Source organism: Manihot esculenta, chromosome 9 (genome assembly GCF_001659605.2).
Source record: "Manihot esculenta cultivar AM560-2 chromosome 9, M.esculenta_v8, whole genome shotgun sequence".
NCBI classification, from domain to species: domain Eukaryota; kingdom Viridiplantae; phylum Streptophyta; class Magnoliopsida; order Malpighiales; family Euphorbiaceae; genus Manihot; species Manihot esculenta.
The window spans coordinates 13,228,485-13,241,731 of NC_035169.2; the positions used below are offsets into that span (position 1 = coordinate 13,228,485).

Genomic DNA, 13,247 nt, shown 5'->3' on the forward strand with positions numbered 1-13,247 from the left:
TGGAGGTACGTAGGCAGCCTTCGGATGCGGTCCAAAAATAATAAATGTTAAGACTTTAATTAGCATATGTAAATTCAAGCCATATTAATAGATTTCCACTTTGAATAAATTATTTATTGAAAATTTAATAAGTTTAATATTACTAAAATAATTAACATACAAAAAATTATATTTATAAGATTATAGATAAAAATAAAGTCACAAAAAAATCACTGAATTAGCTAACATACAAAAAAATAATTTTTAATTTATTCAATTCGATTTGATTTTAAATCGAACCGAATGAATAATCATCCCTAACTATATGCATATAATGTTAATGAGGATATTTAGTTTAACTTTTTCACCTAGATAATACATTTTGAAAGAGCTATTTTATCTATTTGGTAAACTCTTTGAAAAGGCGGCTGATTCATTTTAGAATTTTTTTTTATCAGACTGATAATTAATTAGACCTTATTTTTTATTTAAATAATATTATTCTTTTAGTATATATTAATTATAAAATTTATATATTTAAATAAATTATTTATAAATATAAATATAAAATATTATAATAATTGTATTAATGGTAATCTTTATTTTTTATATAATTAAAATATTTATATATATTTAAAATATTACTTATTGGAAATGTAATAAGTTTAATATGACTAAAATAATTAACATACAAAAAATTATATTTATAAGATTATAGATAAAAATAAAGTCACAAAAAAATCACTGAATTAGCTAAGATATAGGAGAATAATTTTTATAATCACCGTGATGATAAGAATAAATTGATACTTTTACCTATTTTCTTTACATTCATCACTCTGTCACAAAGGAAAGCAAATAAATTTTATTTTTTTTTATTCTTTTTAATTTTTTACTCGTTCAAATATAAAGAGATTTTTTTTATTATTATTTTCAATCTCTTCCTATTTCCCAAACAAAGTGTTAATTGGGAAATTTTGTTTTAAACAAAAATATATTATTAAGGCACAAATGCAGATGGCTACGGATCATTGGAATCTGGTAAAAAAAATGACAGAAATATTGACAGGCAAAGACCGCTCCTTCCAAGCTCGTATGTCCTCTGGTGATAGCCATTGCCCCATTATCCTCGGAGAATTGCCCAATCTCTCTCCTCCATGCAACTGGCGAGCAAACCAACAAAACCACTACACTGACCAAAACCACCGTTTTCTCTTTTGAAATCTCTTTCAGGGAATAAAAAAGAAAAAAGAAATCTCTTTCTTTCTCCTCTAAAACCTCACCTGCAATGGCTTTCTTCTCATTTGGGCTATACCATCTCCAACCAACCAATTTAAGAAACAATCCGTCCGCTTTCCTTCTTCCCTTAATCTGTCTTCACTTCATTCTCAGTTTTGTTTGGCTTTATCTCCACTTAGATTAGGTTCAAGATTGCTTGGCAGTGGTCTTCTTGCAAGAGCTGAAGATAAGGCTAGAGGGTATTCTTCTTCTTCAACTCAGGGACAAGCTCAACAGCCCAGTAGTGCAAAACAGCTTCAGGTTTGTTTCAATAATTTATTGTCGCTAAAGCATCATTTTTAGGGGTACCCATTTCCTTGTTCAGTGGTTGGTGAAAGGGATTACTTGATTTTCACATGTATTTTTCAAATTGAACGGAAACCATATTTTTGGATTCCTCTATTGAGATTTGACATTTCATTTTCTGAAATACTCTTTGTTGTTTGTGTGTGATGTGTATGTGGAAATGTTCTTGTCACGCCTTTTTTATTACTTCTCTTAAATGTTGAAATGGATACGAGGTGGTTTCTCTTATGTCTGCAGAGTTACCGTGTTTGCATTGCAGAATGCATATTGGTTATTATCTGAAGTTCTAGCTGCTTGTATAGGACTAATTTATTGATATGTGAGACCCATTCAATCATTCATTACACATTTATTCCTCCTTTATCTGCCTTTTTCTGGTAGCAGTTCATGTTAACGGTTAGCATATATATAAAATCAGGAGCTGACAACAGAAGCTGGGTCATGTGATCCTTTATGTTCACTTGACGAAACAAGTTCACAAGATTTTGCAGCCACGTACCAGCCAAAGACTGATTTGCTAAAAGCTCTTGCAGTATTCGCAGCAGCTGCAACTGGGGCTCCAGCGATTAACCATTCTTGGGTTGCAGCCAATCAGGTTAACTCTCTCGTGTGGAAAAATCTTATAATTTGATGTATTAATTATTAACAAATGCTTAAATATGCAATAAACATGAAATGATATTTAATGGTTAATTTGATGAAATTTTCTGAGACAGGATCTTGCTGAAGTCTACAGAGTTACCGTGTTTGCATTGCAGAATGCATATTGGTTATTATCTGAAGTTCTAGCTGCTTGTATAGGACTAATTTATTGATATGTGAGACCCATTCAATCATTCATTGCACATTTATTCCTCCTTTATCTGCCTTTTTCTGGTAGCAGTTCATGTTAACGGTTAGCATATATATAAAATCAGGAGCTGACAACAGAAGCTGGGTCATGTGATCCTTTATGTTCACTTGACGAAACAAGTTCACAAGATTTTGCAGCCACGTACCAGCCAAAGACTGATTTGCTAAAAGCTCTTGCAGGATTCACAGCAGCTGCAACTGGGGCTCCAGCGATTAACCATTCTTGGGTTGCAGCCAATCAGGTTAACTCTCTCCTGTGGAAAAATCTTATAATTTGATGTATTAATTATTAACAAATGCTTAAATATGCAGTAAACATGAAATGATATTTAATGGTTAATTTGATGAAATTTTCTGAGATAGGATCTTGCTATGGCATTACTCTTTGGAATTGGATATGCTGCCATCATTTTTGAAGAGTCTCTAGCTTTCAATAAAAGTGGAGCAGGATATTGATGGCTGTGAGCTTATGGGTAGTTCGAAGCATTGGGGTAAAAGTCATAATTACTGCTTAATTATTACCAGTGACATTTTTTTTCTCAAAGAATTACCGGTGACATTTAGTTTAGATTAAAGTGTATGTTTCCCATTCATCTTCTGGCCACTTGCATGAGTGCTTGATGTATCATTTTTACTTGTTCATAGAAGCTATAAAATAGACATAATTGAACTGAGATGTCTCTCTGTGATTTCCTTAAATTTGTTATAGCCCTATCTCATCCTGCTGCTGGCTAAATTTCAATAAAAGGCTTCTGTTATGTGTAACTTATGTTGCCCATGTGGGGTTGTCCTTTTACAGCTGCATACTGGATTGGTAACTAAACTTCGTTACTGATTGATCTATAAAATAGAACAACTTCATAAATGATATCCTTCATTTGTGTGGGTGGATGTTTGGGTATATTTACCTTCTTTTCTTTGAAGAAATTTTGGATCATCATGTAGCTGGAACTCCCTTGGTGAAATAATTTCCACAATTAGGCTGTAGTGGATTCTGAATTGGGATGCCATAAACTGATAGACTGGTGCATGGAAGCAAAATTTTTTGGCAGCATGGTTTATAATGGCTTCCTGATAACTGAACCGTGAACTATAGAATTCCACATTGCTGTGTTTCAAATATCAATTATCAATGCTTGTAAGTATGCAAACAAATAAATTTGACCCTGCCAGTATAAGTCCAAAGTCTCCCACCATAACTATCATGCAAAAATGGGTCCCTTTTTATGTTTCATGAAAACAACCATAAGTTCCAGGTATTGTCTATTACACTGTAATATTTAGCTATCACTTTCTTGAGCAGGCACCTTCGACTGATATAGCTGTTTCGGAGTTGACACATGCTTCTGCAGAAGTAAGTGAGGTCGTGTTTTTCCTGCTTGGTGCCATGACCATCGTGGAGATTGTTGATGCTCATCAAGGTTTTAGGCTGGTCACTGACAATATAACCACTCGAAAGCCCAAGACTCTGCTTTGAGTGGTTAGTTCTATATTCAGTTGTCATCTTCATATTACACGTTTTTGACAGAGAAGACGAGATCAAATTGAATAGGTCTTATCATAGTAGTTCTGAACTTTACAATGAAACCTATTTAAACAATAATTCTAAACTAGGAAATTTGAGTATACAAAAATTTAACTGCTTATTTTACAATATTAATTGCAACCTTAATTAGGAACCCTAGCCTAATTAGGAGTATTCAATAAATTAAAAGGAAGAATATTATCAACTCTCCCTCTCAAGATGGTGCATAAATTTGAGTATACAAAAATATAACTGCTCATTTTACAACGTTAATTGCAACCTTAATTAGGAACTCTAATTAGGACTGTTCAATAAACTAAAGGGAAGAATATTATCAACTCTCCCTCTCAAGATGGTGCACAGATATCTTGTACATCCATCTTGCAAACCAAACCTTGGAAATGTTTGCTACAAATTCCCTTAGTGAAAATATCAACCAACTGATTTTCAAAAATGGAGCTCATCTTTGTAGTGCTGCAAATGTCTCTTGGTAGTCGAAACTATAGGTTTGAGTGGACCACTTTGTACCAACCGACCTTCATATCTTTCAATAGACCCCTCTGCTTTGTGCTATGTACTTATTTGTGAATAGTACTTTTGAACTATACTGAAAATATGCTTTTAACTAAACAGTCATTATGTTATATAATGGCTGTTATTTACAGGCTTTTAGAGGGCATTATTGTTACTTTCATTTTTTAAAGGCAAATCTTGAGTTGCACTGGTGACGGCGGCCATTAGAATCTTTATTTAACGACAATGGCTGTTCTTTGTCATTAAATATTAGTGATGGCCATTACTTTGATAATTCAGCCAAAAGGCAGATGGAGTAGGTAAAAATTAAAAGAAAAAGAAAAATGAGATATGGTATATCGTGATAAATAGGAAAAAAAATATTAGATTAGAAAAAAAATAATAAAAATAACGATAGTTAATTAATTAAGGATTAAATTATGAATTTGTAATTTATGTAGTTGAATTAAATTAATAGATTTACATGATATGATAAAGTATTATAGTTTGAATAATTGAAAATTAAACTGTATGGAAAGTTTTTGTCCCCATATTTAAAAGTATAAATTATTTAAAGTTGGCCCTAGTAAGTTTGGTGGGAATTGTGAGTTAGTTTAAGGGTGTGCCATGCCATATACAGATCTTGCAGTACTGCACTACAGTTATACTGATTTTTGAGATACAATGAGGTACCCTACAGTTATAGACTCGGCTTTTGAGCCATACAGTTATTTGGCACTTTGTGCCCTACAGATACAGTTTCCTTATCTGACTTAACAGTCCCATTTAAATTTATAGGGGACAAAAGAAAAATAATAAATAAATAAAAGTATTAAGAGAAAATAATTTTTTTTACATGAAAAAAAAGAAAAAGACTATGAAATTAAAATTTGTATATATGTGAAATAATAGTATGATTTAGAATTGTTTCAAATTGTTTGCTATATAGTTTATTGTTATTTGTTTGATTTATTGTTGATAAATGAAATTTGATTTAAATGATTTATTTTTTTAAATATAAAAGAAGTTGAACACCACTAAGCAATTTGCTTAGCGCGTAGGAATGTATTTTTCCTCGCGCAGGTTGTAGATCCAAGGAACAGTAGATCAAGATCTGCATCAACCCAGTCAGAGTTACATCATTACTATCTTGGGGTATATTTTGTAAATTTCTTTATATAAAGTTACTTTTGGAAATATGGCATGTACATAAAGTTTTAGAGATAAAGTTGTATATAGTTTGAATTAGATATATTTGAATATTTTAATTTTGGTATAAATATGGGTTACTAGCATAAGTTTTTGTGTTGAGATTAGTAAGATGGTTTTTGAAGTGTTTGATATGGATTGAAATTGTTTTGAAGTTAAAAGAAGTTTGGGGGTTAAGGTTGAAGTTTATAGAAGTGTAACGTTACTATTCACAGGTGAAATTAAGTCCATATTTCAGAGGAAACTCTGCCGGATTTTTGGTAAAAAAAAAAAAAGCCATAAATTACATGATATAAATTTGGTGTAAGTCATCTATAAAATAAATTATTATTAAAATATTAATTTTTCAAACATTTCAAAACTAAAATTATTAACTATGATTGCTAAACGAAGAAGTAAATTAAAATAGCAAAAGTCAAGTTACTTTATGCAACAGATCAAGAATTTATAATATTTATTTTCAACCATCGATGGTTTTTTCTATGAGCCCTTTAGCCGCACCTTCAATTTCTTTATTTTTTCTTATGTGTAAAGGAAAGCTGACTCAGAAGGTTTTCCAAATATGTAAGAGGGAAGGAATGCTTCAAGAATCGAGTTCTTGATAAGGTGATTAATGACGTTTTTAGATTTCTGAACAAAGTAGGCAGAAGAAATGAAAATGATAAATCTTTTTATCTATAGTATTTTTAAAATTTAAAATATTTTTTATTTTTATTTTTAACTTAATAGATTTTAAAATGAAACGAAGTTGAATTTAAACGGAAATAACATATAGAAATTTAAATATTTAATTTTAAAAATAAACATATTAATCTATTAATAACATTACCATCCAAAAATGAAAGTGCAATTTACTCTTTATTTAAGTATATATTTATTTTTTTGTTTTAAATTAATGGGAGAGATCACTAATTTTAATAAAAACAAAATAGAAATTTCTAATTTTGAAATAAACAAAATTTAGAGACTAAATATTTGAATTTCAAAAATTAGAAAATCCGTTCATTGATATAATTAAAATTTAAAATCTAAATTATAATTTTTTTAAATTTTAATATAAAATATATAACTTCTACAAATTTAACTGAATCCCTAATCAATTTCACGCTCTCTTTTGCTACTCCCAGCTCTGCAATTAGACCGATTCACTGAAGCTATCGTTCTATACTATTTGGTGTGAGGTAAGCTTTTCTGTTCAAATTTCTCCCTTTTCCTGCCGATTTATCCTGGTTGATATTAATTTTACTTTGTTAATTTTATTCATTTTTTTCCATCTTATTTATGGTGTTTCTACAAAATTCTAGTAGTTAGTCTCTTGAGAAGATTCTTCTGATGTTATACTCTCATCTTGTTATCTCATATTTTCTCATTGGCGCTGATTCTATGTATATTTCTTTTTCACATGGTCGATGTTTAATATATTCTTTTGTTTTGTTTGCATTTGATGCCGAGTTGCATAAGTTTGTATTTGCTATCACTGTAATTTCACGTTACGCGCCTCTTTTCTATTCTGGGTTAGGATGTTTAGTTTATGGAGTTAGGCTTTGTTATATCTTAAGATGATATGCGACTTCGTTTCCAACTGTACAGGAGAACTTCCAATTCTGACGAAACAATTTGGTTATTTAGATCTTGGCTGTTGAAGCTGTAAGAGCAATTTTTTACAAGTAATGAGAATTAATATGATTTTCTTTTAATTTTTCTTTGTATTTTTATAGTGAGTCTGCTCTTGTTTCATCTTGGAAAGATGAGTTGTACTTGCGCTCTTTTGTTAGCTTCCTGTTCCATTTTGATTTGGGATTTTGAGTTTCACATGTCAAGTTATCTTTGGCAGGGTGCAAGGAATGGGAGGTTGATCCACAGTTAGGTTTTGGTGTTTTTGGTCCAAAGTTGGTTATGAAGTGACTGTTTCAAAGTGGTTCAGGTCCTTGATTTAGGAGATTACCTTTGAAATTTTAGTGATTAAATTTTAGTGATTTTGTTTTCTCAAAGCATTCTTATGCATATATAACTTTAAGATTTGTTATCTTTTTTGATAAATGATATAACTAACAATGATGGTGAATGATTTGTTATGAACTCCTTTTATGCTTTGTTCCATGAAGTAGTGTGTGAGATTGCAATTACAATTAATTTATTTTGTTGTTTTAGTAATCTTGAATTTCTTACTTCTAGAGAATTTTAAAATATTTTAGTATTTGGTTTCAGCTAACAATCCCTTTAAACTTTCTTTAATGAAACAGAAAAAGAATTAAATGGGTCTGAATATTATGTGGAGAGTAGTAATTATTTTTAGACAGGTATTTGTAAAAGATTATTGTAATTGCTTAATTGGGTTCAGGTAGTAAGTATATTAAGTGGGTTTAGGGTTGCACAGTTTAAAATTCATTAGTATCCTACCTGTGTCATCACTTTCTTGCTCGTCTCACCAGTAACCCCCTCAGCTCTTCCTAGCACCCACACAGCCACACTCATTCAACCTCTCACATCTATTGACCCAATTGCAGTTTTGCCTCTCTCTGTCTGGTATATCACTTGATTCTATTTTTTTTCTTTTCAATTAATTTTAATTTCCTGATGTTTCTCATATGTTGATTCAGTGGATATGTGCCTTTTGTTTTAATTAATCTTGAGGGAGGATATGGAATTTCCGTATTTCAACATTGTTTTTGATTGAAGTGTACTCGACCACATCGTGCTTGCTTGCTCAAGAAAATGAAAATCTGCCTGAAGAGTTTGTAGTGGCTGTTCTTGTTGGCTTTTGGTTCATTTTGCTAATTGAATTTCTCTTTCAATTCTAATGAAATCTATTTACACTGCATACTTGCATGTCTGAAGGAAGTTAAGCTTACACTAATTGGTTAAATATAAACCACGAAATTTGTTTGGCTGTATTACCATTTGCAGAGAACTAAAACCCTTAGTCAGAGATATTCCAGACTCACCAGATAGGAACCCAATGGCTCTATGGAGAGCTCGTGCAGCTGTATCACCTCACTTGAACAGGCTTTTGCAACCTGCGTCTTTCCCCTCTGTCAATAATGCTTTCCGTGGTTTCTCTGCTGGTATGCTTACTTTGTTTGACCCTGTTTTAATTTCAGCTTAGAATTTTCTTACTAATTTTCTAATTATACGGAAATTGTGTTTGTCAAGACTGGTATGCTTACTTTGTTTAACCCTGTTTTAATTTCTGCTTAGAATTGCTGTAAGTTTTTCTTACTAATTTCTGAATTATACGGAGATTGTGTTTGTCAAGAAGGGAAACCCGGGATCATTTTGATTTTTGCTGTGGTAATTGTACTCAAGATAAGGGTTTTGGTTTGGTGAGTTTCTCATTTCACAGTAGTGGAAACAGAGATAACACATGAAGATAGCAGGAAAGATCAGTAACACGAGTGTGTTGGTTAACTATACATGTGATAAGTATAGTGAGCAAGAGTCATAAATGAGTATTGTATTCCATTATTCCCTGTTACAGTATAGGCTTTACCAGATATTCACTAGCTTCTTTCATTTAGAAAGGTTGTGTCAAATTTATTTGCTGTTCTTTGCTGGAAAACTAGGAGAAAATAATGGGAAAGGGAAATTTTGAAGCTTGTTACCTTTTACGTGTCCTTAATGAGATAGTAGTTAGTAAAATCTTAACTTGGCATTGTTTTCTCTAAGTCTATCGACTAACGCAAGAATTGAAGTTTCCCGTGTGAAGAAGGCAAGCCATCTATAAAATCAGGAATAGGAAGGGGCTGAAGCAATCCAACTGGAATTAATGTATCAGCTTTGGTTCATTGACAAACATCACAAGAGGCAACATACTATTTCACAGACTGATACATGGATGGCCAATAAAATTGTTGCGTGAGGCACTTGTAGGTATGAAGCGCTCCTGAGTGGCCTCTAATAGGTGTATTATGAAATTCGTGGAGCAGTTGGTGAACAATCAGTGTATTGGGGGGAACAACTCGATGTTTGTAACACACAAGTCCATTGAGCCAAAGGTAAGGTTGACTCGGATTGGCAGTTGCTAACTTGCCAATACTGAGCATGTATGGATTATGGGCAACCTCTTGCTTAATTTTGTCCCAAATTGCAGGTTGAGACACAAAGATGGCCTCGAGGCTTGGGCTACTAAGGACCTGTGACAATTCATCAGTGTTGGTGTTTTCTCGACCAGGCTTGTAATGAATGTCATAATCATACCCAAGTAATTTGGCCACCATTTCTGCTATTCCGGTATCACAATCCGCTGCTCTAACAAATGCTTCAAACTGTGTTAATCCGTATGGATATAAAATTTTTTGCCAAGTAAATAGGGATGCCATGTATGAATGGCATGAACAATTGCAAGCATTTCTTTAGCATAGACCATGATTTCTTAGCAACCCCCAAAGCTCTACTCATGAACGCTATAGGCCATTCTTGCTGTGTCAACACCGCTCCAATCCTATCACTGGAGGCATCACATTTGATGTTGAAAGATTCATTGAAATTCGGCGTAGCCAGAGTTGGGGTGGTGGTCATAGCATTTTTTAGATTTTCGAATGCCTTTTCTGCCTCCTCCGTCCATTGGAACTGTCCTTCAAGAGATTAGTTAATGGCTTAGCCAGCAATTCGTAATTACGCACAAATTTGCAGTAATAACTTGTAAAGCCTAAAAATCCACGCAAATCTGAAATGTTAGTAGGCCTAGGCCATTTTATCATAACCTCAATTTTGCTTTGATCAACTTTAACACCGGTAGGAGTAACAATATGACCCAAATTCTCAAGTTCTTGTAAACCAAAGGCACACTTTGAAAGTTTCACATAAAATTGTTGATTCCTTAAAATTTCAAAAATCTGTTTAACATGTTCAAGATGCAAATTCCAATTGGGGCTTTAGATTAGAATGTCATCGAAGAAAACGAGAAACTAAAATGGATTTGGGCAATAAGGATGAAAAATGGAATTCATGATTACAGAAGGGGCATTACAAAGTCTAAATGGCATGACTAAATATTCACAATGACATTATGTGCTCGGAAAGCAGTTTTATGAATATCATCAGGGTTTATGCGTACAAGATGGTATCCAACTCAAAGGTCCAACTTAGTAAAATATGTAGCACCATAAAGTTCATCAAGCATATCATCAACAATAGGAATCAAAATTCTATCTTTAATAGTAACAACATTTAAAGCCCTATAATCGTTACAAAAACGCTAGGATCCATCTTTTTTATTTTTTTAACTAAAAGAACAGGTGATGAAAATGGATCGGTACTGGGTCGAGTGAGCTCCAATTGCAATATGTCATGAACTTGTTTTTCAATTTCGGACTTTTAAAAGTAGGCATACCTGTATGGCCGTACATTGATGGGCTCGGTGCCTTCTTCCAAAATGATGCGGTGCTCAATGGCTTAGTGAGGAGGTAGCTGAGTTGGAACTTGGATCAGATCTTCAAATTGTTCAAAGTGTTGAGTCATAGCTGACAGAATTTGGGACGGCAGTTGGGTGGTTGTGATTGACAAGCAGAGTGCAAATAAGGTGTTGCCTTGTCGCTCCTCCTTAGAAAGAGAGGTCATAGTCACTGGTTGAATAGGCAAATTACTGATTCCCTTTAACTTGTAAAATGTATGCTCCTAGCGGAATTCTGTGGTCAAGTTAGACCAATTACATATGACATTTCGTAGTTACGACAACCATTGTACGCCCAAAACTATATCCAGCCCAATAAGTGGTAAAGTATAAAAATCGAGAGAGAGATATCTTGGAGATTGATTTTGACATCCTCAAATTGGCCACAACATTGCAATACTTTTCCATTGGCTATTTTGACATCAAAGGATTCAGTAGGAGTCATAGGTAATTTTAGAGCATTGGCCATTCTTTCAATGATAATGTGTAGAGCCGCTGTTTATGAGGACCATTACCTCCTTGGAACCAATTGTTGCTATGACTCTCATGGTGTTCGGAAAAGTCCACCCTATCATTGCATGCAGAGAAATTTCCGGTGGGGTGAGAAAGGGATCCTTCGGGTCGTACTCCTCGTCCACGATTGTGCACCCCTACAGTAAAAGCAGCTGGGATTGTTTGCAGTGATGACCGGGCAAGAATTTTTCATCACAATTAAAGCAAAGTCCTTGTGACGGTTGCCTCTGCATTTCGTCCCACAATAATTTTTTGAATGGAATCGTTGTCCTTTGGGAATGACAAGTCCTTCAGGTGGAAGTCGAAATTTCAATTGTCTGAGCAACTGTTCATCCCGCATTCGAGTTAAGACTAATTGCCTCTTTCAACGTTTTAGGCTTGAACATTCGTATTTCCTCTGCTATTTCTAGTGTGAGTCCACCCATGAAGGTTCTTACGAGTGCTTTTTGAGACCAGCCCTGCACTCGGTTTCCCAGCTTCTCAAACTCATATTGATATTCTCGGAAGGACCCAAGGTGTCGAATATTGGAAAGAGTTTCATTGAAGTCCTCATAATCAGTGGGTCCAAACCATGCCCATAATTCTTCACAAAAGGATTCCCAAGTGACTTCTTGTTGCCCTTCCTTGCATGTCCGGTGCAACCACTGCCACCATTGGTTAGCTTTACCTTCCAAATGAAAAGAAGCTAATGGGACCTTTTGCGTGAATGGTTCCACTTTCGTAAACCATTTTGTCGGGTCCCCACATGCAAAGCGTGGAAATTCCAGCTTTGCCAATTTAGAGGAAAATGGAGGCCTGGCACCTTCACACAAATTCTGTGACGACTCTCCTGTCAGGTGAGATGAAAATTTAGAGTGCTGGATCGAAGGTTATAGGTTGAGTGAGATGCGATGAGAAACAAAAGATTTAGAGAGTTTCGAAATAGTTATTTCCAATTGCTGCAGTTTGTCAGCTACTCCTTCCTCAATTCAAACAAGGTTTGTTAGGAGGCCATTGAGAGTTGTCTCTAAATTCTCAATTTATTATTTATTGGTTGTAATGGCTCTGATACCAATGTTAGGTCCTAGTCAAAGCCTCTTAGAGTTTTTTGGGTTTAGAAGTATTCTTCTTAGGGTGAGAATATACCAAGGTTGTTGGATTAAATTTGAGCTCCCCTTCCATTCAATATACTGGTATTTAAATACGAATGCAATACTACTTGATCTTGTCTTCTAGGCACTATCTTAAGGAGTGGCTAGATGATGGACACTACTTAGATAATGGGCCACTACTTACAATAACAGAAAATGAAACAGAAATAATAACAGAAATGGAAAGCAAATTTTAAGGAGAGCTTGGTGGCCACGTTGCATGCCACTGTTCACGTGGGTAGTAACTTAGTCAGGATACTTGGGAGTCCTTCGACCCACTCTAGAGGACCATGATAAGTCGTGAGGCTATTGGTGTAACGGTCAGCTGCTTGAGCTGCCTGCTTGCGGATTTGCGGTGCAAATCCATCCCACATCGGCAGAGGATGAGAAATTGGAATTGTATATAATAGCTAGCACGAAACTACTAAATAACTTGGGTTAACCATTTTGGGCCAAGTGGAAAGTGGGCCCAAAAGTTATTTGGGCCAGTTCGGGCCCGCCTGTTTCAATTGGTATCAGAGCCACCCTGGGTCAGACAAATTGTGCGGAG

At 34.2% G+C, this 13,247-nt stretch overlaps 1 protein-coding gene across 11 annotated transcripts in view; it reads left to right on the forward strand.

Annotated features, from left to right (window-relative positions):
* Positions 1 to 997: 997 nt before the first annotated feature.
* LOC122724696 (beta-xylosidase/alpha-L-arabinofuranosidase 2-like) overlaps positions 998 to 13,247 on the forward strand; it is a 49,538-nt gene continuing 37,288 nt past the window's right edge. For 2 of the 11 annotated variants that reach the window (XR_006352131.1, XR_006352133.1), the window contains exons 1-14: positions 1,001 to 1,518; positions 1,982 to 2,158; positions 2,280 to 2,381; positions 2,481 to 2,657; positions 2,779 to 2,906; positions 3,719 to 3,895; positions 5,537 to 5,608; positions 6,197 to 6,268; positions 6,790 to 6,843; positions 7,253 to 7,329; positions 7,497 to 7,586; positions 8,570 to 8,727; positions 9,369 to 9,657; positions 9,753 to 9,863. The gene's annotated coding sequence lies outside the window, so the exon portion shown is untranslated. Of the gene's footprint in view, positions 1,519 to 1,981; positions 2,159 to 2,279; positions 2,382 to 2,480; positions 2,658 to 2,778; positions 2,907 to 3,718; positions 3,896 to 5,536; positions 5,609 to 6,196; positions 6,269 to 6,789; positions 6,844 to 7,252; positions 7,330 to 7,496; positions 7,587 to 8,569; positions 8,728 to 9,368; positions 9,658 to 9,752; positions 9,893 to 13,247 lie in introns of those variants that run through there. The other 9 variants (XR_006352130.1, XR_006352132.1, XR_006352134.1 and 6 more) reach the window with 9 other exon arrangements.